At 36.0% G+C, this 25547-nt stretch overlaps 1 protein-coding gene across 1 annotated transcript in view; it reads left to right on the forward strand.

The window, feature by feature from the left end:
- Window positions 1-16701: 16701 nt before the first annotated feature.
- The window catches only part of LOC126811990 (olfactory receptor 51M1), a 62318-nt gene continuing 53472 nt past the window's right edge, over window positions 16702-25547 (forward strand). The window contains exon 1 of the mRNA XM_050538087.2: window positions 16702-16965. The gene's annotated coding sequence lies outside the window, so the exon portion shown is untranslated. The remainder of the gene's footprint in view (window positions 16966-25547) is intronic.

The following is a 25547-nucleotide window of genomic DNA, read 5'->3' on the forward strand; positions in this document are numbered from 1 at the left end:
ACATAAAACCCCATTTCTCTCTATATGTAACTTATAGTAAAGATGCGTTATGTACGAGCTCAATCTGCCTATAGCTGGTATTTTATTCTGGCTTCAAATGTTATATAACCTGTTTGACAAGTATTCCCATACGAAGCCCATAATCAACTATGTAGACCATCGGATGACATAGCTATTGAGTGGATTAGACAATGTCTATCTCCGTTCAACGTTAAAATGTATAGAGTTATTATCGTACAATAATAGTATTTGACAACCGGGTCTATTTAGGGCCGAATGGCTATTTTATTATCATTTTTACTTTATTACTACAAATATTTGTTATAGCGCCCCCTTTCACATACACCTGTTCAGGGGTGCTTTACAATGGAACAAATATAGAATTATGAAACCATAAAATTAAACAATACAATACAGTCAATACTAAAGAATCAATCAAAATTTCAATATATATACATGTTTATCTAAAAAGCCCGGAGAAATCGATGGGTTTTTAGTTTTTCTTTAAAGTATTAACATTATTACAGGATTTGATTTCATATGTTAACTTATTCCATAAATCAGGTGCCTGAACACTAACAGATCTTTGACCGAAAGTTAAAAGTTTTGAATGTTTGGGCTTTAAAAGAAAATTATCATCTGAAGAACGTAAACATTGCTCTGGTATATACATATGTAAAAGTTCAGATAAATAAACAGGCGCTAAGTTGTTCAAACGTTTAAAAGTTAACAATCAAATTTTAAAATCAATTCTATAAGAAATAGGTAACCAATGTATTTTTTTTTTTAAACTGGGGTAATATGGTCATATTTTTTAATTCGTGTAATAAGACGTGCAGCTGTATTTTAGACTAGATGAAGTTTATCTAAAAGTTTGGCGGGAAGACCAGCTAATAACGGATTAAAATTGTCCATTCTAGAAGTGACCAAAGCATTAACTTGTGTTTTTGTGGAGTCTTAAGAGATAAATTTACGTATTCTACCAATATTGCTTATATTACAATAACAGTTTACATGTATAATTTACTTGGGCTTCCATAGTCATATTAGTATCAAATATTGCAGCAATATTACGGGCAGATAACGAAGGATTAATTTCACTATTACCAATTAAGGGAGATTTACAAACAATTTTTGATAATTGTTTATTTGAACCAATTAATATATATTCAGTTTTATCATCGTTTAGTTTTAGAAAGTTTTTTGACAATCTGATTAAATTACAGATCTATATTTCGTTTCGTTTTTTATACTTTCGATGGCCTACACTACATGAAGATCTGACGGGTTGTTGCGATAGGTCACGTCAGAGGTCATACGAGGGGCAAGTCAGCCCAGACATTTGATTAACCAATCAGCATTAGTGTTACTAGTGGATTACCCACAGTTCCGTGCAAAACACGCCTAAAGCACGCCGTAACAGACCGTTTCATTGGCTAATACTTCACGCTATTCAGAACACGTCAATGATAACAAGTCTTCCAGATCCTAGTGTAGTAAAGGCAAGTGAAACGAAATTTTGAACTATAAAAACGAAACGAAATAGGATCTGTGTTTTAATCAGATTGGTTTTTTGGCATCCACAATTTAATTTTGGATATAATTCTTCAATAACAGCTTTTGAATTTACATAAGAATCTGGAGTTTTAGTTATTATTATTGAAAAATTTATAAAGCGCATAGCTTCCACCGTTAGGTGCCCATATGCGCTGTACACAATTAAAAGATACATAATTAAGAACTACATATAAATAAAAGGGTTACAGAAAATGTAAAATAACGACACGTATAAAATGACAAGATAAAACATACAGAATACATTTAGTAAAATACAGGTTAAAAAATAAGAACATATTATATAAAAGTAACTTTTAAAACGTTTATATAAAAGCTTCTTTAAAAAGGTGTGTTTTAGATGCTTTTTGAAAGTAGCCAATGGTGAACATGTTCTAATATCTAGTGGTAATTTGTTCCAAAGTAGGGGGGGGGGGGGCTTCTAAATAAATTGAACGGTCACCAAATGAACTTAAATTTGCATAATGTGCAACAAGAAGACATGGACCAGAGGAAGAGCGGGGGTTGCGTTTAGGGGTATACAATTCAAGAAGTTCTGATAAATATCCAAGACAGAGGTTGTTGAGACATTTGAATGTAAGAAGCAGAATTTTAAACTTAATTCGATATTGAATCGGTAACCAGTGAAGGCTGTACAATATTGGAGTAATATGAGAGGACTGTTTTTTCTGTGTTATTAGCCTAGCTGCACAATTTTGTACTTTTTGGAGTTTATAAATTACTGTAAGAGGAAGTCCGGATAACAAGGAATTGAAATTATCTAGTCTAGAGGTAACATATGAATTAATTAGTTGAAAAGGAAATATATAATTAGGTGTCATCTGGGTATAAAGGAAATTCTAAGTCATATTTTCTAACTATGTCTCCAAGTGGTGAGGTGTATAACGAAATTAAAATAGGACCAAGAATAGAACTCTGGGGGACGCCAAGTTTTAAAACACAATACGAGAAATATTTACCATTTAAAACAACACATTGCTCCATACCAATTAAATAACTTTCTAAAAGATTAAGAGCAGAATTAATAATATCAAATCTAAAACAGAGACGATTTAAAAGAATGTTGTGATCGACTGTGTCAAAGGCAGCAGACAGGTCTAATAATAATAAAATAATACATTTTGGTTATGAAGAGCTAAAAGAATATCATTTGAAACACGAGTTAAGGCAGTTTCAGTACTGTGATTTTTTTTAAAATGCGCTCTGCAGAGGCTCGTGAAGAGCATTATCTTCTATATGACACTTCAACTGATTTGCAATACATTTTTCAAATAGTTTGGAAACAAAACTTAAATTTGAAACAGGTCTATACTTTTTTAAAACATTACAATCAAGGTTAATCTTTTTTAATTAATGAAGTTACAAAGGCGAGTTTGGATACATCCGGAACAATGTTAGTATCTATACAGGAATTGATTATATCAGTAATTACTGGTACTATGTCAGGCAAACAAGTCTTCGGGATATGTGTGGGAAGGGGATCAAGTGCACACGACTTTGATGACGAAGCTTTAATCATATTCAAGACACACAACTCCGATACATTACTAAAGGATGGAAATATCACAGATGAATCAGCTTGGTCATAGATATATATGAGGATCAAAATTATATAATGGAATCATTCTTCTTGTCAAGTCCATTTCTAATAAGTTCTTTGTTATTTTGAAAGGAAATAGAAAAAGTTTCAACAAGGTCACTATAATTATGACTATCCGGTAGAATTTTAGTCAGAATTTATGTCAATTAAGGAATTCACAACTTTGAATAATTCATTCTGTTTATTTTCACTGTTATCTATTTTGTTTGAATAAAAATTTTGATTTTGATTCTTCAATAAGTCTAGTCAAGGGTTTTTTCTTTGTTTTGTACATCTCTTTGTGGCGAGTAATTGCGTATTTCTCCATATATGTTCAGCCTTATTGCGACATCGTTGAACCATGCTGTGCCAGGGCGAAATTTCAATGTGACAGTTTTCTCTGGAAGGATAGAGTCTAAGACACGTTCGAGTCTAGTGTTGTAGGCTAGGGCTTTTTCGTGAACGTTACCTATGGATGAAATCTGATTAAAATCTGAACTATGGATTTTCTCCTGAATTTTCTGTATGTAATTGTTTTTCGATGTGGTTGTGATGGTTTGATGTTTATATACAAACTTACTGGAAAGTGATCAGATAAACGTTTATCCTGAATATTCAATTCCTTTAAAGTTAAATTTTCTATTCTAGTAATTACTATATCAAGGGTGTGACCAAGATTATGCGTAGGTGATGAAACATGTTGAGTAAATGACCTATTGTTTAAAATGTCACAGAAATGAGTCAGCATCAGTTAATCTTTCAAAATGTATGTTAAAGCCGCTAAATATTAATATTCCAACTTTATAGGCCACGAGGTCATCCAGAGGTGGTGACATTTCATCAAAGAATAATTTTGTGGGTCTATATACTGTAAAAATACGAATGTTTCCGGTTGAGAACTTAAAAATACAGTCCAAACATTCAAATGTTGTGAAGTATCCATGAAGCCATTTGCAGAGATTAAATAATGATAGCAATGAGAAGTAAAATGTAAAAAGATTACCAAAGAACGCGACAAGATAAAAACTAGGTAAATAAACAATCCAGACATACAGTAAAGATTAACTACATGTAGTTATGAAGACCATCAAATTGAGCCATAAGTTAAAGAAGACCATCAAATTGAGCCATAAGTTAAAGAAGACCATCAAATTGAGCCATAAGTTAAACTGGGTAAGGTTGATAAGTTGTTAATGGTGAGACCATTTCCATATTTAAATAATAATAACAATGACAAATAATATGTAAAAAGGTTACCCCCCACCCCCCAAAAAAACAACAGGATAATTGGCGAACTAAATAAACAATACAGAGTAATAATTAACTGGCTATGAAGGCCTTCAAAGGGAGCCAAATGTTAAAACGGTGTATTCCCACGAAATCGCAGTTACAGAGCGTGACCAAAATTAATCCTTCCCACGAAGGCGCAGATATCGACTTGTAGGCTTTCGTATGAAGAGAGGCATGTTAGGACCCAATTAACGGTGTTAAAGATTTTATGAATTTATGTTCACTCTGAACCAACAACATTCTGGAAGGATAACATGCAAAAATAAAGAAGCTAGTTGGAAAATCCCATCCGAATGATTTTGAAATTATCACATTTTTACAACAAGAACAAAATATTAACCACCAAATCAAAAGCCAGCCCCAGGAATTAAAAGGAAGACACGAGGAAGAGGAATTGACTTTAGTCGAGTATTTAGACAGTGTGTCTTATTTGGCGAAATTAAATTAATTTTTTGTTATAGTGTAGTTATGTTTTCATTTCTTATGCCAAAAATGATGCTAAAATGTTGGTTAATTAGTTACTTTGGGAATTATGAAAGTGTAAATTCTTATCATAACAATCTATAACACCATTGTTACGATTTTAATCCCTAGGAGCTGGATTCCCACGAAGTCGTCGAAAACGACCTCGTTTAATCCGTTACGGTCAATAACTGCGCCTTCGTTGGAATAAACCGTTAAAACTGGGTAAGGTTGATAATGTATTAATGCTGAGATCATTACACATAACAATTAGAAATATAAACACCACAATGTGAGCTAACTAAATAAACAAATGGGGTAAATGTTAAATGCCACATATAGATTATCTATACTGCAATCCCAGACCAATTTACCTCAAGTTTTCTTATTGCTTCGGGTCAATATTTTCGTTGGGTAACCCGATAATCTATTGCCGTTTCTTTAGAGGTCTATACAGTGCATGGCCCGCGTACTGGGGTGGTCTAGAGTGTCGCACTACGGCCTTTAGCTGACCGGTCACCTCTGGCTTGCGGTTGTAGTTTCGATCCCTTGGGGTGAGAGTAAGAGGCTTGGTGATAGAGGCGCCTTCTCAACCTCGTAGATTTACTCCGGGTACTCCGGTTTCCTCCCACATGAAAGACCCCCTGCGCGTGGGCTAAGATAATAAAAAAGGAAAAATAAGACAACTTGTTTCGGTGGAAGCGGACGTTAAACACTTAACAACAAGTCTCCATTTCGTGATAAAGACTGACGGGTTTAAGTTGATTGAAAACGTGTTACGTATATTGAGTTAAATGCTTGGTCCTAAGCTAGAGGATTTTAAGGGCCTTTAACACAAAATTAAACAGTTGTTCTGCAAAATATAGAAGAGATTGGCCCTTTAACATCGATAATATGTTTACTTAACACCTAATGTAATTTAGCATATCGTGGCTGTTAAAAATGGTATTATGTTAACAGGGCCGAATGGGCAGCAAAACACAGGCATCCATATGAAAGTCTAAAACTAGCTCCGTTTGAGAACAGACACGAAGCTTGTTGACCGATATTTTAATTCCTATATCGACGAAATTAGTCGAAAAAAAAAACAAGTTCTTAAATTTTGAAACGTATTTATTCTGCTTCCATTTAATATAGAATTGAAGATGTTTATTTAGTGTGTGTGTGTGTGAAGGATTTAAAATCGATTAGAATCGCATCACAAATATAATAATATTTTTTATTATGGCGGCCATCCAGAGCAGACATTTATTCTCAAAGTAGATAGTTCTCTGAATATATACAAATACACGTGAAGTTAGTCGATGGTGATAAATATTTGATAAAGTCATTTCATCCTGGCCTAAAAACTAGCAAACCATTATTTCATCCTAGCGTAAAAACTAGTAAACCGTTATTGGTATCCCGATTGATTCTCTCGTGAGTCGAGTCAGGCCCCGAGTTCACAAAGCATTTTCAGACTTAAGTTAAGAATTTACTCAAAATTGTTAGCCTTATTTTAACTAAATTATAGCCCTGTATCAAACTTGTGTAGTTTTAATGTATCAAATACATCAATAAGAAACTATTGCAAAGTTTTGTTTTTCTGAATCAAAGATATTTCTCATAAACAGTGATTGAAAGTTGAGTAAATTCTTAATTTGAGTCTGAGAATCCTTTGTAAACTCGGGGTCTGATATAGCAGTGAATCCGGATATGGCAATCGTTCAATAAACAGTTGGTATCTTCTCAACTGACACCCTCATCCACATTCTAAAGACTTTTTTTAAACGGTTTCAGAGAATGACGGACATTAGTTATTATAGTCGTTGGTGTTTGTATGGTTTAGGTTTGTCAATGTTAGGGAAATCATAAAATTTTCGAGAAGACTATATCCGGTATATCAGACACCTGCATTCTTAAACACTACTATAAAATGTCAAAAGAGCCAACGCCAGACAGATTATAAAAAGTAGTAGTTTAACCTCTTTATAGTCAGTACACGAGGAACGCACAAAACATAAGAGTTAATAAGCCCAGAAGAGAAACCAAACCATCTAGACAAGCCAAACTTCACGGACATAAGCTGTAAAGTCAAAACGAAATCAATTGAATGGATTCTATCTCTGAAATCGACAAAGTATATCAATGTTATTTTTTATCAAAATCAGAGGGGTCTGGTCATTTTAGTAATTATTAAAACAAGGTATATAATAATCTAAATACATTTATGTTATTTAATAAGGCCAAAATACCCCCCCCCCCCCAAAAAAAAAAAAAATTACCTTGGCCAAAATCGCCAACACTAAACATTTTGTCCCTCATTTTCAAGACCGTATAACTCGGGCGTGGTGTGATTTTCTCTAGATAAATTCTAACGCTGACATTTTGGTATTATTTTCAAGAACCACACTCAATAATTAAGCTAGAAATGCCAGAAAATAGATAATACAAATCTCACGAAACAAATAAAGATTTTCCGACCGGCCAACCCTGTTTTTGGCAACATGTAACCGCAATCCCAGGTTATAACTACTTCTTTTTATTTAATAACCACGTTTCCTAACACATACAGATCACGTTTTCAAAAGTGATGACAAAATTAACATGAAAACGTGATCTGATATCCAAAAAATATACATTGTGTTTTGTGGTTATTAAAGGAGCTAAATCGCTTTTTTGGGCACAAATGGGTCGCAACGCATATATGTGATGTGAATGTATATAAACTGATTTACATTCAATCGTTTCTGTTTTTACTGTAATTTCTTATCAGTTAGGTTCGCGAAATACACGAACAGTCCGAATTGAATGAGAGCCTTTAGTGTTTGGTTATTCCAGTCTACACCGGTAGTATTCTTCATGGGATATGTTTAGCCTCGTTCATCGTGTCGATTCATACAAATGGCGCTCGAAAGCATTCTGACACGCGATTCTTGTGCCAATTTTAAAATGTTCTTTTTGTCTTAAATATTGGATTTCAGAAGCCCAATATTTCACGGTAAGATAACAATATCAATGTTATAATTTAAATTGACCAATAAGTCGTGTTTGCAATGTCGAAGACTGTGGATGATATTGAGTTAAAGACTTGGCTCCTTTAAGTTAATCGTAGTTCTAAATGTCATTTAAGGAAGTTTGATATGTATCTTAATGATAATTACTTATTAACAAACGAATATTTGTAAAAGTGCACGATGAAAGTAACCGAAATGAAATGGGATTTTAAAATCCTACTAGTATGCACCTACCAGTCTAATGTAGACAATGTGCTAGGAATTCCGTCAACATGTACATGGGACCTTGGTTTTTCGTTCTATCCAAACGACTAGACACTGGACCTTGCCAGTCCCCCCGCTATGATAATAATTTCTTACTATACTTTAAGGCGACTGCTCGTTAATTGTAGGGGGGGGGGGGGGTGATGGCTGAATGGTTAGCGTGCGCGCGCTGTATCATAAAGTCTGTCATTAAGTCGACTGGCGTTGTTTCGAATCCCCGGTTGTACGTGGCAAGGAGTAGGGTCTCCTGTCCAACCTCGTGAGTTTTCTCCGGGGCCTCCGGTTTCCTCCAACTGCTAAAGACCCCTACGCGCAAGCGAATTATGTAAATAAAATTAAACCATATGTTAATCCCAAAATGACCTAGTTTGTTTCGAGTAGACGTTACACCCCATTTCTCCCCCTCTCTCTCTCGTTAATTGTAGTTGTCCCATCCGAATGATTAAATTGTCAATGAATGAATGAGCGAAAAAAGACAAAGAGATAAATAAATAGTTTTTATTATATGTCTGAATTGAACAAAACCAACTAAGGTTTTTAATTTAATACAAAGCAATGACGATAGAATATGTATTGAATAAACCAAATAGGTAAATAGAAAATCTGTCTCCTGATATGTAAAATAGACGACTGCGCATATTAACATCGCCTAGATTTTCTTTGCCTTTTTAATCGAAAATATCCAATAAATATTGATGAATAAAACAAATAACGAATACAAATGCTGCACTTAAATGATTATGTAAAATAGACTGTCTGTCCCAATCTGCAAGCATAGTGCCATCTAGTTTGAGAATAGATCTTTGTATGCTATTTTGCAATGTGATTCTATTCCGTTCTGTATCTTTCATACAAGCAAAGATTAAATAAACAAACTAAAAACAATCACGTGTATTCCTGAGCCGTTTGTGTTTTTCTCAACAAGTAGGCAGAGAGGTGCATATTTCAGTTTCTCGCTTGAAATGGTTCCACTGTGCTGTATCCGAATAAGAGACGGTATATTTTACCGACCGCAGACCTTTTACAAAATTGTTCTGAACGTTTGAATTCCCTTGGCGCAATTTTGAATTGCGGATGCCCTATGAGCACTAAATTGTTCTGATTGCCCTTTTTAATACAACCATATTTAATCGGAAGACCAGCACGAAAATAGATGAAAATTCAAGTCTCTAATACCACGACCCGTCAGGAGTGAGATCCGAAAAAGACCTGTGTTACTGTCTTACGAAAGTTTTATAGACTATCAAAAGAAACGTTCTATTATTCTGCACACACGAGCCTAACGAAGACGGGCTTACGCTACACTATGAGCGAACAGTCTCGTCTTATTTCCAATTCCAACTGACAAGGGTCCTCTAAAGATGTAATTATATATTCTTATGAATTGAGAAACTTTCTCGCTCGACAAAGTTATGTCTGACTGAAATGTTAATTCAATATATATATATATTCTGGTAGTGTGTTTTAGACCTATAATTATATGTAAAAAGATGTAAGAAATGAACGAAGAAGTACTTTCAATTGTTATCAACCCATGCTGAAACCAGCTTGTGCAATTATTCCTTTTGTCTTTCATATCGTGGAGCACTGGTTAGCGGCTTACAGGTTGTGCTCCTGGGCCTACGACCCCGATGGCTTTTAGTGGGCAGGGGGAAAGCAATGGAATACCCGAAACAATTTTTTCCCGTTTACCCGTCTGCCTGCAAATAATAATTGTCCAAAAGTTATGGTGTGTATCAGCCCCCACCTGACCCTTACGTCCATGGTTGTGCTAATATTTTCGGCTAAATATCATATACTGTTTATTTACTACCCCAAAAATGAATAATTGCCCCCCCCCACCCAACCCCTTGACAACATGGCTCAAAATGTGGACCAATTTCCCGCAATTTGTTTCATTTGACATAATAGCGTTTACCTGTTGACGTATATAACTATGTATTACATTTCAAAACGGTCATTAATAAGACAACTGGCGATAATAATATAACGATCAACGATCTAAATGTAATAAACCCAATTGATTACCTAACCTATAATTACTGGGTCATTAAGGACATATCTTAAAAGCCTCTACGACGTTTAATTAACTTTAATCAACAGATAAAACCAATAATGAGGTCATTAACATGTTTCAAAACGGATAATGTGAAAGGCTTATCTGGTATTTAGCACTAACTGCCTGATTTGACTTATGCACTGAAGTCGCCTTCAAGTGGTTTAAACGAATAACCTATAATTTTATGCTGTTCAGTTAGCACGCATTCTCGCGTTAAATTGTAGATATTCGCTAGATTGACCAAGTGGTTATTATTCGTTTCTGAAAAGGCTTCTTCCTCTTCAGGTTTCGGAAAATTTTCACTTAATTAAAAAACATGCTATGTTTAAACCATATCCAATTTCTGGATCTAAATCTCTTTTAAATTTGAATCTATACACCAGTGGTTCTTAACATTTTTTGCCAACGGCACACCTTGGGAACACATGAAAAAATAGTGGCACACTGGGCTAAATATATATGAAAAATATTGGAATTTTGAAAAATAAAAACATGGCAAGTCATAGACAGCATACAACCGTAGACACAGACTAGTCATAGAAACATAAAATGGCTCAAACTGAATAAAGAAAAACTCAGCTATGAACTTATCAGTAGACACCAGTGAATACTCAATTGGGATCACAAGGTTTTTCGCATTTTCTTAGTGTGCTGGTCAAAATTTCGCGGCACACTTAGGAAGATCTTGTGGCACACAGGTGCGCCGCGGCACACTGGTTGAGAATCACTGGTATACACGGAGAAAAACGTATTGCAACACCCAAGGGGGAATTTAATGCTAAAGGAAATATATATGCAGGAGTGAAATGGAACTTTTGACGAATTCGGTCCTCCATAGCGGTGAAAGCTGTCATGAAATGAAACCGGGTTGTTTTCTGTATGGGTGGGGGGGGGTGACCGCGATGGATATGAATGTTTGTCATGGAGTCAAGTAGTATGGTCTCCATTCCCCGCTTGTACGTAACAAGGAGTAGGACCGCCTGTCCAACCCCGTTAGTTTTCTCTGGTTTCCTCCCACTGCTAAATACCCCTACGCGCATGTGAATTATTGAAATAAAATTGAGCCATATGTTACTGAAATAACCTAGTTTGTGTCGAGTGGACATTAAAATAATTCGCTTGCGCGTAGGGATCTTTAGCAGTGGGAGGAAACCCATGAGGTTGGACAGGCAACCCTACTCCTTGTCACGTACAACCGGGGAATCGAAACTACGCCAGTTGACTCAGTGATAGGCCTTATGATACAACACTCACGCTCTAACCATTCGCCCCCTCCCCCCGCCCTCTAAACTTGATGTAATGTCATACGGATATTCTTAACCAAAAATGGCATACATTACCAATAAAGTACACATTACCAAAATTCCTAAACATTACAACATTACCACCAATTAAACAGACATTACTAAAAGACACCGCCAGACAAATCCGACAAATATATATAGCCTTTATAAACCAGCAGACAAGTAACCTGAAGTTGATGGAATCAAACTACAATTAGATTACTTGATTGATTCAGTTCTGTAAATGAAAATCCCCTCGTCTACTTGGATAATAGGCGTTAAAAGATTCTCGGATCTCTGTTACTATCACGTCAATCTTTCAGGCTGTCAACAATTTTTACACCATGCATCATTCCATAGTCATAAAATTACTCCCATGTGAATAAGTCCACTTTGTGAGCAAGCCTTTTTGGATAATTTACACATATCTTATCCAACAATTCCAGCTAATGTAAATTCATTTAGATATTATAGTGTAAATCAATATCTTGGAATATAACACATATAAAAGAACAGTATAGCACACACACTCACACACACATACTTTGATTTCCATAACAACACGTGGTTTGATTGTTCATTATCACAATTTATTTCTCAGTTATACTTGTATTTGTAATTATCAATTCATTCCTTACTTTATTTTTAATTTTAAAAGCTTCATTGGCCCAGTTTGAAGCAGAACAGTAGGACGTTAAACCCCATTTCATTTCTTTATTTCTGTATATTTCAAGGAAATGTATTTTTTATCCAGATATATAACACCTTTATTTATTTTTCTAACTGTTCAAAGAATTTTGTAGAATTTACTTTGCCTAAGGAAGGAACAAAGTTAAAGTAGCTAAGTCTCCAACTCAATATCATCCAAAGTCTTCGACACTGAAAACACGAATTATTTGTCAATTTTAATCAACATTGATGTTTTGATCTTGCCAACAAAAGACGGGCTTCTGATATCCCATATTTAAGACAAAATAAACGTTTTACCATTAGTACACGAATCGTGTACCACAATGCGTTTCAGCGCCATTTGTAACAAGGGGCTTGAAGAACGAGGCTAGGCATATTCCACAAGTCATGCCAAAAGGTGACGCCATATTCTTATCTGGAGAGCATGCGCGATAAATACTTTCGGTATAGACCGGAATAACCAGACGTTGGAGATTACCATTCGATTGAGAGTTCTGGCGTATTTTGCCTAAAATAACTGATTAGAAAGTATTGTAACGAATGAATGTAAATCAGTTTATATACATTCGTATTACGTATGCATTACGACCCATTCGTGGCAATTTCTATGCACCAAATTTTAGTGATTTAGCTCCATTAATATGGCGGGCCAATTAACCCGCGCCGATGTCATCCCTTTCAGTGACTGTAGCGGCCTTGCGAATATTCACTGACGATCAGTGTGTAACGCCACCAGCAACGTCGAAAATAAATATTGCTTGGCTAATTGGTACTAATTTTATAGACGTTAAACGATTGAGTTACCCCGATTAACCAGACAAAGAAACTGGAGCACATCGACAAATAATAAGCCCGGGGGAATTTTTGCACCTCAACACCATGGTCAGATTGCAGTGGTACATACAGCTGTTGTAATTGCCAATATCCCTTTAGTGCTTTTGACAATATCCAACACTACAACCCTCACCTCCCAAGAACTAAAAAAATAACAGACAGATCTCTTGGCTTCATTTTGTACTTTATAGCAAACCAGTTTTCGCTCAATACTAGATTGCCGACTACACTTAACGATATAACATAAGGGTATAATCACCTTAATAGAAATAATACGGAGAAACTCGATCGTATTAAACAACTCGTGCAATGTCTTAATGCCTGTTGGCAATAATATTTTACTCTAGTCGATGTTCATTAGACAGGCTAATATTGAAACCAATATGTCAATGAAGACGGGAATACGCAATGCAGTGTGCTTTGAGGGGAAGTTTGCCCGGACATAGGTGCTACGGCCTACTCTAATTTTGAATTACAAGTGTCTAGGACCTCGGTGTTTACACATCCAAACGACTAGATTAGTGGTTCTCAACCCTTTTTTTTGCCAACGGCACACTTTGGAATAGTTCAGCTCTGAACGTAGGTCTCATTACACTCGTCCTATACGTTCAGGAAACGGCCTATTGACTCCTTGTCGAAATAATTTGAGTTCCCAGTAAATCTTATTGGACAACTTTTTACTGCTAAACGGTCGCATGTCATTCCTTGTGAACGTTTGTACAATGTAAAGGAACATGTTAGTGAGAAATCGCTAGAGTCAGTATGTGGGGGTACACCATTTAGATTTTTTGCTACACGGATTTGAAGTTGACTGGGGTGAAAATCTCACTTCCGACACAATGATTGCTCTGCAGAAAGACACTTTACACCCCCTATCCCTCCGCTGTAATATCATCAGTATTACCCAAAACTGCTATGAAATTGCAAATTTGATCCCTTTTCTCCAATTCTAGACCAAAAAGTCAACCCAAATATGCAGGAAGAGGGGAGAAAAAAATTAAGGGAAAAATTGTCTATTTATAACTCGCACTACATTCGTGAAATAAGGGGAAATAATTACTAGTCTTAGTCCTTATTATTGGAGAAAGGGGATCAAATTTGCAATTTCAGAGCAGTTTGGGGCAATACTGATGATATTACAGCGGAGGGATAGGGGGTGTAAAGTGTCTTTCTGCAGAGCAATCATTGTGTCGGAAGTGAGATTTTCACCCCTGTCAACTTCAAATCCGTGTAGCAAAAAATCTAAACGGTCAACCCCCTACAAAATTATGATGAGGAGATTGCCAAATGTTGTCCCCATTGTGCCTATAAAGATTGGAACCAACGGAATGTTGAGCAAAAAGCTACAGCCTGTGATGTTACAGTCATTTAACATTGAAGTCAATGGGCAAATACTTGCTAGTCTGAGTCCTTATGTCGAAATGAAATTTAGCTAGATAGAAGATATAGCTTTACTTGAATTTGATTGGTCAATTAAAAGGGAACTACTTTTTTAAATATTAAAACGGAACTACTTTTTACATCCAGTAATATTGTTGGAGAAAAGTTCTCAATTACCATAAACAATTATAAACAATTATTGTTCAGTCAATCAAGGAAACACCAGTTCAATATGGTTCAATTGTACAAAACACAACAGAAATTTGTCCCCAAAGAATCGACATACCACTTAAGAGCGAAATGAACACGTTAAAATATGTCGAATCGTCGTAATGTACGTACAGTACGCTTAATTAGCCCTCAGTATTTATAATATAAAATACCCTGGGAGTAAGTTTCCAGACGGAATCAATATGTCTATAGACCAACAGTTGTCCGTGTTTAACGTAACAGTTTTAAGTAACTGATATACACACACAACATTCATCAGTGAGACGATGTTCGATATGGTTCATCCACCGGCGCCTGTAACATGGCAAATCCGCCACCCAGTCGCAATACTCACCAACAAGGTTGTCTAACTAATAGACTCAGTTGTCTAATTAATGAGAATTAGTCAGTAGTGCGACCGGTTAACGGGATGCAGGGGTGTTGATTTTGATCCCAGCTTTCATCGGCAGTGTATTTCTTGCCCTTCTTTGTCCCCGAATTCGATAATTTCGCTTAAGAACATGAACGTAATAGAGTATAGACATTATAATATAGATCTCCCCTGCCTCAGTAGTGTTAGTTTTTAACCAGGGTTTCCATGTTGCAGGCGCAAGTGGTACATCCATATTTGCTTAAAACTTTTGACTTTCATTGTGAAATAATACTGGTACATTATTATGACTGCTTGTCGATGCAGCAAGTTCAGTCAACTTTTTAAGTCCCGATGCTCTATTTGTTAATGGCGAGCGCTAAAATAGAAGTTCTCGTATTCGTTGCTTTAAGGTCTCATTACGTCGTTTTAGCGCCATAGATGTATCAATCCCCGGCAAACTACCAAATTGTGAAAGGTGAATCTTGAATAGGAATAACAGTCAAATAATAGTTCAATTCCGTTCAGTATTTACAAAGATATGTGAAATTTCATCGATTTATGATGCTCGTTATGCCATAAGCCCGTCGAATTTCTTCAATCGGTTTTAGACTAGGCCAATCAGCCCTATTCATTCGAACAGCATAGATCTATGAAATTTCAATTTATCAACTGTAAATACTGAACTGAATTGAACCTTTTTCGGACAGATACCCCTATTAGAGATTAAACTTTAACAATTGGGTGATTTGTATGGGATTGAGATAGCGCTAAATGACACATCGAGCCTTTAAATTAAATTAAACCACATAACTAAGTAAGACATTAGTGATATGGGTACATATTGATTAAATATCGTTTGTTTCAAAACATGGTGTAGGTGTATTGATTAAATCAATAAAGTTAAGTACGTTAACATTAAATAATCAAGAAACGTTGCATCAATAAGCGCAATATATAGAAATTGAACAAAGCAGCTGTGCGAAATGCATTAAGCAAACAAAATTACATCACAGTATGGTAGCTATGGGAACCCTTCAAATGAGAAGTGGTCTCGTATGTTTTAGACAGAGTAGGTAGTGCACCCTGCCCCGTACAAAGAACATTCACTGCATCGATTGCGCTTGATGAACTGAACTGTAATGTCCTACTTTGCTTTGCCAACTGGGCTATTGAAGACGGATATGAGGTACAATTTGCCAAGGCAGCGAATTCCAACTGTCAAGGCTTTTCTAACGCCAACATATACACGAGACCTCGGTAATTTGTCCTTATCCGAAAGACTAGATGTACTGTGCCAACTACAGGATAGAACCCCGGCTCTCCTTAGCGAGCCTAGCGACCCCTCACCCAGTCACAGTTGCTAAGGCAGCTGAATGAACAAACACTTAAACTGAACAATAAAAAAACGCCCTTTTCATAGAAACGATTGATCATAAACGTAGACCACGAAGGGAAATTCGGACGAACAAACCGAAAACCTCAGATAGCCAAATATGAACCAGGCGCCAACGGCACATTTAAAGAATAAGATTTCTTTCGATATGATTTATAAAAAAAAAGTTTTGATTTATTTGTTAATCCTAGTGAACGACAAACTTCAATTTAACAGCCGTCATCGATCGCTGTTCGGCAGCGAACAAACGAGCTCTATAGGTTATAAATACCAGTAATTTTAACATCAGCCAATACCAGTTGAGTTTATCGACTCGTCTACTCAGATGCTTATACAATTAGAGATCTGTTTGGGTGAACGCTTGTTTAGTTTTTAATCCATTGTGAAGCTTCGAACCAGATGCTACTTGAAGAACTTTGTTAGTTCTAATGATCTGGTCTTGTATTTCCCAGTCGTGATTTTTAGTCATATATACGAAGGTATACTAAGTGCGTAACGGAATTGATATTAACTTTTGACACTCGCAAGTGACAGAAAATTGGATTTGGAAACTTGTGGAGATTAACTCTTTTAAACGGTAAGTTTTAGAAATTTAAGCGTTAAACAAATATATTTTCTGTGGAATGAAGTTGCGTTTAAAGTCCTATTTTTCTACGTTATGAAGAAAATTTTTCCCACCTACTTTTCGTCGAATTCCAACTACCAAGAGTTTTGTTACGTACACGCCACGTCGGTTTCTAGTTCCATCGCAAGGACTAGACATTGTTCTTTGCCAGGCTTCAGTTTTGCTCTACTGACAAGGGGAAATCCGAGGCACATTCTTGGACAACAGCGGGACCTTCTAAGTCGTGAGCCAGAGCCTTAACCACTGAGACACCGTGGTCCGCTATATTTGCGGTCTCGAAACTTGTATAAGTTGTACCTAATATAGATCGAAACTATTCAAAACATGTCAATGAGTTTTATGGTTCGGTTATGCGGTTTACATGTATCACCCAAAACCCGATTCAACAATGAAAATTAGAAAACTTTGGAATCAGACTGGCTTACCGGCGATAGTTCAAAGCAGGCGAAGCCACAGACGGAATTTATCGTTGAAAGATGTATCAGTAAACCAAGTCTATGAAAAATATGTCCGAAATGGTTCACTGTCTTTTAAAGTAAAGATACGTCATATGCATTTTTCGCTTAAATATCAAATTTATGACGGCTTAATTCAAGCTAATGAACCAAATCAAAATACCAAAGCTAGTCACCCGGCTTGGATTCAATCGAATTTAAAATGGGCCCATCAATAATTAATCGCGGACAACAAAATGGCGAACAACATGGATCCATGAAATTTGAATTCAACATAATATCTTTGTTAATATTGAACGGAATTGAACCTTCTAAGTCGTGAGCCAGAGCCTTTACCACTGAGACACCGTGGTCCGCTATTTTTGCGGTCTCGAAACTTGTATAAGTTGTACCTAATATAGATCGAAACTATTCAAAGAATGTCAATGAGGTTTATGGTTCGGTTATGCGGTTTACATGTATCACCCAAAACCCGATTCAACAATGAAAATTAGAAAACGTTGGAATCAGACAGGCTTACCGGCGATAGTTCAAAGCAGGCGAAGCCTCAGACGGAATTTATCGTTGAAAGATGTATCAGTAAACCAAGTCTATGAAAAAAAATGTCCGAAATGGTTACTTGTCTTTTAAAGTAAAGATACGTCATATGCATTTTTTGCTTAAATATCAAATTTATGACGGCTTAATTCAAGCTAATGAACCAAATCAAAATACCAAAGCTAGTCACCCGGCTTGGATTCAATCGAATTAAAAATGGGCCCATCAATAATTAATCGCGGACAACAAAATGGCGAACAACATACATCCATGAAATTTCAATTCAACATAATATCTTTGTTAATTTTGAACGGAATTGAACCATTATTGGACTGATATTCCTTTTCAAGCTTCATCTTTCACAATATTGTTGTTTTCAAGTGATTCATATGGCGCTAAAATGACACAACTAGACTTTTAGAACAATGAATATAAGAACTTTGACGGGGCTACCCGTTAACAAATTAGAGACTTCGCGGAAAGTGATTTTAACATTGTTATATGTTTAAATGCTATTTGGTTTATAGAATCAAGTTAATTTCTAACTATCTTTTTAAAAGTTTCAGAACGCGCAATAATAGTCATGTACTATTTGGCAGTATTTAAATCACCTATGAACACTAATACAAACCATTTACCGAAAACAGATGAAATCAGATTTTCCTGGTCATTTTTTTCACAATTTGAGACACTGTCTAAATAAATTCCGGTTCTTTGTGACGATCATAAAAGAAGAATACCGTCAGACAATACCAGTTTAAAACAAGTGACATTCTGAAATGAAATGGAATGGGGTTTAACGTCTTACTCCAACTGTGCTAATGAAGACAGGCATACATCATACTGTCTGCTATGAGGGAAATTTTGCCCGGGCAGCGGCACTATGCCCTACTCTTACACCGAATTCCAACTGCCAAGGGATCTTTTACGTGTAAGACAAGGGAAAACATGTCGGAAAATTCCGATGAACTTTCTCGACCATTGCAAGGATCAATCACCCGACCCCCAGACTAGCGAGCCAGCGCCTTACTCACTTAGCCACCAAGTCACATTCTAACATTGCTCAAAAAAGGAGGTAAACATATTTATTAAACATTGTTCATTTTGTATGTGTTAGCTCAGCTCACACATGAAATAAACTTTGTGACAAACAGAAAATCAGACATCATCAATCTCCTCCTATCAATGAAATAAGAAAAATACAAATTGGATTCGACATATTGTTCATAAATGTCTGTTAAAAACTCGAGTAAATTATATATTTCAGCGAGGGGTCACGGTGGATCAGTGCTTAAGCCCTGGCTTACTAACCATATGAGATTTATAAGATTTTTCACTTAGGACGAAAAATTTTCATTCCAATATGTGCAAATGTTTATACGTATATAATCTGTATTAATTTAAATACAATACACTAATGAGATAGCTATTGCAAATACAAGAGAATACAAGAAGTAAAGTGCTCGCTTACTATTCATCGGGAAGTCCCCCAACCCGTGTAAGTTATACAGGTTGGTTGGCCCGGTACGGGAAAGCGCCCTTTTTCAAATGGGCGTGTACTTGTAATATACCCTGACATTTGGAAAACCCGATGGAGAAGAATAAGACGTTAAACACCATTTCATTATGAACAAATTAATTATTATTATTACAACATATTTATAGTGAGCCCTTTCATATAACATGTTCAGGGGCACTTTACAAAGTGAAAATATATTCATAAATAAAAAATATAATCGATTATGGACATGTTCAAGATTGTATACAGAGTCGGTTAAAAGTCTGATTAAAGTAGCTAAGTCTCTAACTCAATAACATCGAAAGTCTTTGACATTGAAAACACCAATTATTTGTCAATTTAAATCAACATTGATGTTGTGATCTTACCGGGAAACGATGGGCTTCTGATATCCAATATTTAAGACAAAATATACATTTTACCATTGGTACACGAATCGTGTACCATAATGCGTTCCAGAGCCATTTGTAACAAGGGACTTCGAAGAACGAGGCTAGACACATTCCACGAGTCATGTCAAACGGTGACACCATATTCTTATCGAGAGAGCATGCGCACTAAATACTATCGATGTAGACTGAAATAAGCAGACGCTAGAGATTGCCATTCTATTGAGATTTCTGGCGTATTTCGCCGAACATAACTGATATAAAGTTTGAGTACAAACGGAAACGATTGAATGTAAATCAGTTTATATACATTCATATTACATTATTATATGCGTTGCGACCCATTTGTGTCAATTTCTAGGTCCCAAATATTAACGGTTTAGCTCTTTTAAATAAATGTGATTTAAGTTGTTTTTAAAAGAATATAGAGACGTACAACATCTTAAACTAAATGGTAGATTATTCCATAAAACAAGTGCTTTATAACTAAAAGAGCGCTGACCATAAGAGACTAGTGGAACAGTTTGGGGTTTTAAAAGTAGTTTATCTGATGTACGCCAATATTACGAGCAGAATAAGATGGAAATATATCACAATTTCCAATTACAACAGGGGGGTTATCATGTGAAAATTTATACAATTGATGCCTAGTAAGTTTTTTGACGTCAATTTTCTAATTTCACTAATAAAGTTCTCAAGTTGCAATTTTGATAAATTGAAGAAGATGGACAATTAGGTGTAAATGAAATATATAATTGAGTATCATCGGCGTACAAATGAAAGCTGAGGCCATATTTTCTGACAATATCGCCTAATGATGACATAAAAAGGGTAAATAAAATCGGACCAAGAACGGAAACTTGAGGAACCCCAGATGACAAAACAGATTGAGACGACGATTTACAATTAACTTAAATATACTGTTTTCTACCAACAAGATATCTTTCTAAAAGATTCAACGCAGAGCGACAAATACCGAATTTAAAATGAAGTCTACGTAAAAGAATAGAATGTTGAAAGCAGCAGATAAATCTAATAAAATTAAAAATGTACATTTTCTATTATCAATTTCCATTAAAATATCATTTGAAACCCTGGTTAAAGCTGTTTTGAAAATACAAAAAAGTAGTTCCTTTTTTAACTGACCAATCAAATTCATGTAAAGTAGATTATGAAATTCAGTAAATTATGAAATTTATCACACAAGCTATCTCTACTGTAGAATGTATTATTGGGTGATAAAATACAACGTGAACAGAATAAGCATATTATCAGATATGCACTGTAATGAAATACAATATGCATAAGCATATAAAATGTGTACTGTCGTGAAATAAAATGTGAACAAATTAAGCATAACAAATATGTACTGTCATGAAATACAATATGAACAAATTAAGCATATTAAATATGTACTGTAATGAAATACAATGTGATCAAATTAAGCATAACAAATATATACTATATAGAGAATCTCCTACGAGTCTTTTTTGATATCAACACAAGTTGATAAAGTAACAAAAAACGAGGCTCTGCCGACTTTTTTTTATATTTTATCAATGAGTGTTAATATATTTTAATGTCAAAAAAGACTTTTACGTGCAAAAATAAATAAATATTATTCTTTGCTATAGACTTCACTTTTACTGAACCTGATTACATTACGGCGTAGTGATACATCATTCTCTGACAGCAATTCAACCATTGCAAAGTCCTTTATATTGGCCCAGTGTTTGCACCAAAGTCAATTAAATAAAAATACAGTAATTCATTTTTAATAAAAAAAAGGGAGTCAATTTCAATAAAAATTGAACTGTTCTTTGAAAATACAAAAAAAGTAGTTCCTTTTTAACTGGCCAATCAAATTCATGTAAAGCGATAAGGAGACATCGCAGTAGATTATGAAATTTATCACACAAGCGATATCTACTGTAGAATGTATTATTGGGTGATAAAATAAAATACAACGTGAACAGAATAAGCATATTATCAGATATGCACTGTAATGAAATACAAGGTGAACAGATTAAGCATAACAGATATGCACTGTAATGAAATACACTATTCATAAGCATGTCAAATATGTACTGTAATGAAATACAATGTGAACAATATATGCACTGTAATGAAATACAATGTGAACAAATTAAGCATAAAAAATATGCACTGTAATGAAATACAATATGAACAAATTAAGCTTATCAATTAAGTACTCTAATGAAATGAAATGTGAACAAATTAAGCATAGCAAATGGGTACTGTAATGAAATACAATCACTAAAAAGTGTCATGTATCCTTTTGGGATCAAGATGAACGCCTTATGTCAAGGAGAAAGAGGGTTGAAATTGACTGTTTTATAGCAAATCACCCCTGTGCAGCTCTATTTAGATAAATCACCTGCATGACATAAGGAAGAATTTATAAACTGTTTTCAGAACCATGTATTTATATAACTAAGGTAATCTGCACAGAGAGAAACATGGAGTTGAAATAAAAACTACATCATCCTTGTCATGTTTATTACATGTTCATGCGTCTTCTTTGTCTTTATTTCGTTTCTGGATATCATTTCTCCCTGGCTGCCAAACCATTAATTTTAAAGGATCGAGACGTCATTTGCATTTTCGGTAAAATATCAAATTTCTCACGGCTTAGTCCATGGTAAATATGTACACATATTCATTATTTAACATTTAAAATAATAAAATCAAAATGCCATGCTAGAATCTCCCGGATTTAAATTAGGCCTAGGCCTATCGGGTGCAGCGGGACGATTTACCCAATACTACCTAATACCACCCAATACCCCCTCAATATCACCACATGCTACTACTACCCAATACTGCGACACAATGATGCAAAATGGACATATCATTTGTTTTTTTTTTCAAAAATACAGAGTTATATCGTGGGAAATGTACTTCAAATGCGATACCGATGTCTGACTGTTCCATTTGCCTCCCTTCATCACCCAAAACAAGCAAATTATAACCCAATACTACCCAATATTATCATATAACAATCTTATATTGTCAAATAGCAGCACAGTAGTATAATTACTGCAACGAATACCAGGTGTCTCCGCTGCCAATAAAAGATGGCGGTGTCTTGTAACATAGCCAACAGCATAGATCGTTGAAATTTCAATATATCTTAACTTTGTAAATACTGAACGTTAGTGAAGCATTCCTATATTAGAGATTAAACGTTCACATTATTGTAGTTTGCTAGGAATTTCTCTAGCGCTAAAAACTGGTGAATATGACATCGACCAAAGGTAACAAATTTATCGTAATTCCCTCATTATTCCTGTTGTTTTCAATAAATCGCCTTAAGGAAACATATTATCCTAGAGCACTCCACTGTGAAAGAATTGACATTGATTTATCTGTACGTGTTTTAAAATCTTCTATAATAAAAACAGTTTAATATAGTCTTGATTCTGTTTTTACTCTGATTTATCATGTATTTAATCATTCATCTTACAAGGGATAACTTACTGTTCGGTTAGTCATATGGCTGACATCAATCCATTAATTTCATAGAGTCCGCTTACTCTTCATCTTATTCCAACTGGCTCGACTGGTTCGGGTTCTTTTACCTACATACCAACGTGTACACTAGATCCCAGTTTTTCGTCCCATCCCAACGACCAGACACAGTTCGTTAATAACAAAGAAAGCGAAACCACGCATGGAAATCTGAAAGAACTTTTTCAGCCATCACCGGGATCCAGTCATGGACCTCCTGGCTTGTGAGGTAGGAATAAGGGTGGTATGGGCAAATATATACTATTCAAAAAAAGTAGGGGATATTTGATTTTGGGGGCATAATACTAAAATATGCAAATGACTACGAAAAAAGTCACTATAGAACCTAACAGAAGAAACATTTCCAGTTACATGTGACGTCCAAACGCACCAATAGCTACCGCATGGAATGCAGGTGATGCTTGGGATCATCATGGGGGTCCAACCCAAGATTTGCACGACTCTGACTTTGAATGTTACAGTCATTGTGGCATTGAATTCCAGGTTAGAAACATCAGTTTAATTGTTTTAGTGACCAGAAAACAAATTTTGATATGCGTCGGCTTACCCAAAATGAAAGGTTACGTGCCCTTGGCATGCTACAGATCGGCACAACACAGGCGGTTGTGGCGCGGACGATGAATGTTTCTCAGTCTGTCATAAGCAGGCTATGGTCCAGATACCGTGATACACAATCTGTACAGGACAGACCACGCTCAGGTCGACCAAGGGCGACAACTCAAGCCCAGGATCGATTTATCCGTACCTTGGCCTTGAGAAATCGTGTCATCACAGCAAATCAGATCAGCGCTCGTCTTCAAACAGACACTGGTGTGAGAGTGTGTGGCCAGACGATTCGGAATCGACTGCATAGGGGTCACCTTCGCGCCCGACGTCCTCGCGTGATCCCTTGTTTGAGAGATCATCACATTCAGGCAAGACGTCGTTGGTGTAGGGATCGTCAACACTGGGATAATCGACGCTGGAGCAATGTGATGTTTTCAGATGAGTCAAGGTTCACTGTTGATTTTTTGGACAGACGTAGGAGGGTGTGGCGTCGTCGAAACGAGCGCTTCCAAGACGTTAACGTCATCAGACATGATCGATTTGGGGGTGGTTCTGTTATGGTGTGGGGAGGCATCACTGTTGCTGGAAGAACGGCTTTACATGTTGTTGCAGGGCGTGTTACAGGCCAGTACTACCGGGACAACATCTTGGCAGTTCATGTTGTGCCGTTCGCACGACGTCATGGCCGCCGTTTCATCTTCCAGGATGACAACGCAAGATGTCACAGGGCCAGGGTCGTTACAGGTTACCTCCAACAACAGAACATCACCACATTACCTTGGCCAGCACTGAGTCCCGACCTCTCCCCCATCGAGCATGTCTGGGACATGCTTGGACAGAGGTTACGTCAACGTCAACAACGTCCTGCCAATGTCCAAGAACTTGCTGCTGCGTTGCAACAGGAATGAGACAATCTGGACCAAAATGACCTTAGACGTCTCATTAGGAGTATGCCACGTCGGATCAATGCTTGTTTGGCAAACAGAGGAGGATTTACCCGTTACTGACTTGGTTGTGATGCTGTGGTAACTTTGCTGTTTGACCCCGGGTATCATTTTACCCTTATAATGGTCAGTCTGTGCCTTACTTAGTCTAACGATCATTTGGAATAAATCGATGAATGTGAACTTCATTTCATTTTGTCATTTGTTTCTTCGTCAGTTTCATTAGGTGACTTTAATAACACTTAAAAATCAAATATCCCCTACTTTTTTTGAATAGTATAGTTGGCGCTTGCCATTTAAAACTATTGCGCTCTATTTGGTTAGAAAACTATTTCACCTTCAGGAGTTCACACATTCTATCACAATTGTGTCTTTTTGATGTATCGTGATTGCCGTGTCAATTATTCTGCATATAATATTTCGCCCGAGCTCTTAAGAATTACTGACATAATTGTCGTTAAAATAAGCACAGCGAATTGTAAAACATCTTGGCTTTTCTTGCGGTAATCCGCTTATACATTGCATGACAATCTATTAAATTATAATGTCACAGAGGCGACATTCCTAGTCACTCCACCGGGATTGAAAAATT

This window comes from Patella vulgata, chromosome 2 (assembly GCF_932274485.2).
Source record: "Patella vulgata chromosome 2, xgPatVulg1.2, whole genome shotgun sequence".
Taxonomy (NCBI): domain Eukaryota; kingdom Metazoa; phylum Mollusca; class Gastropoda; family Patellidae; genus Patella; species Patella vulgata.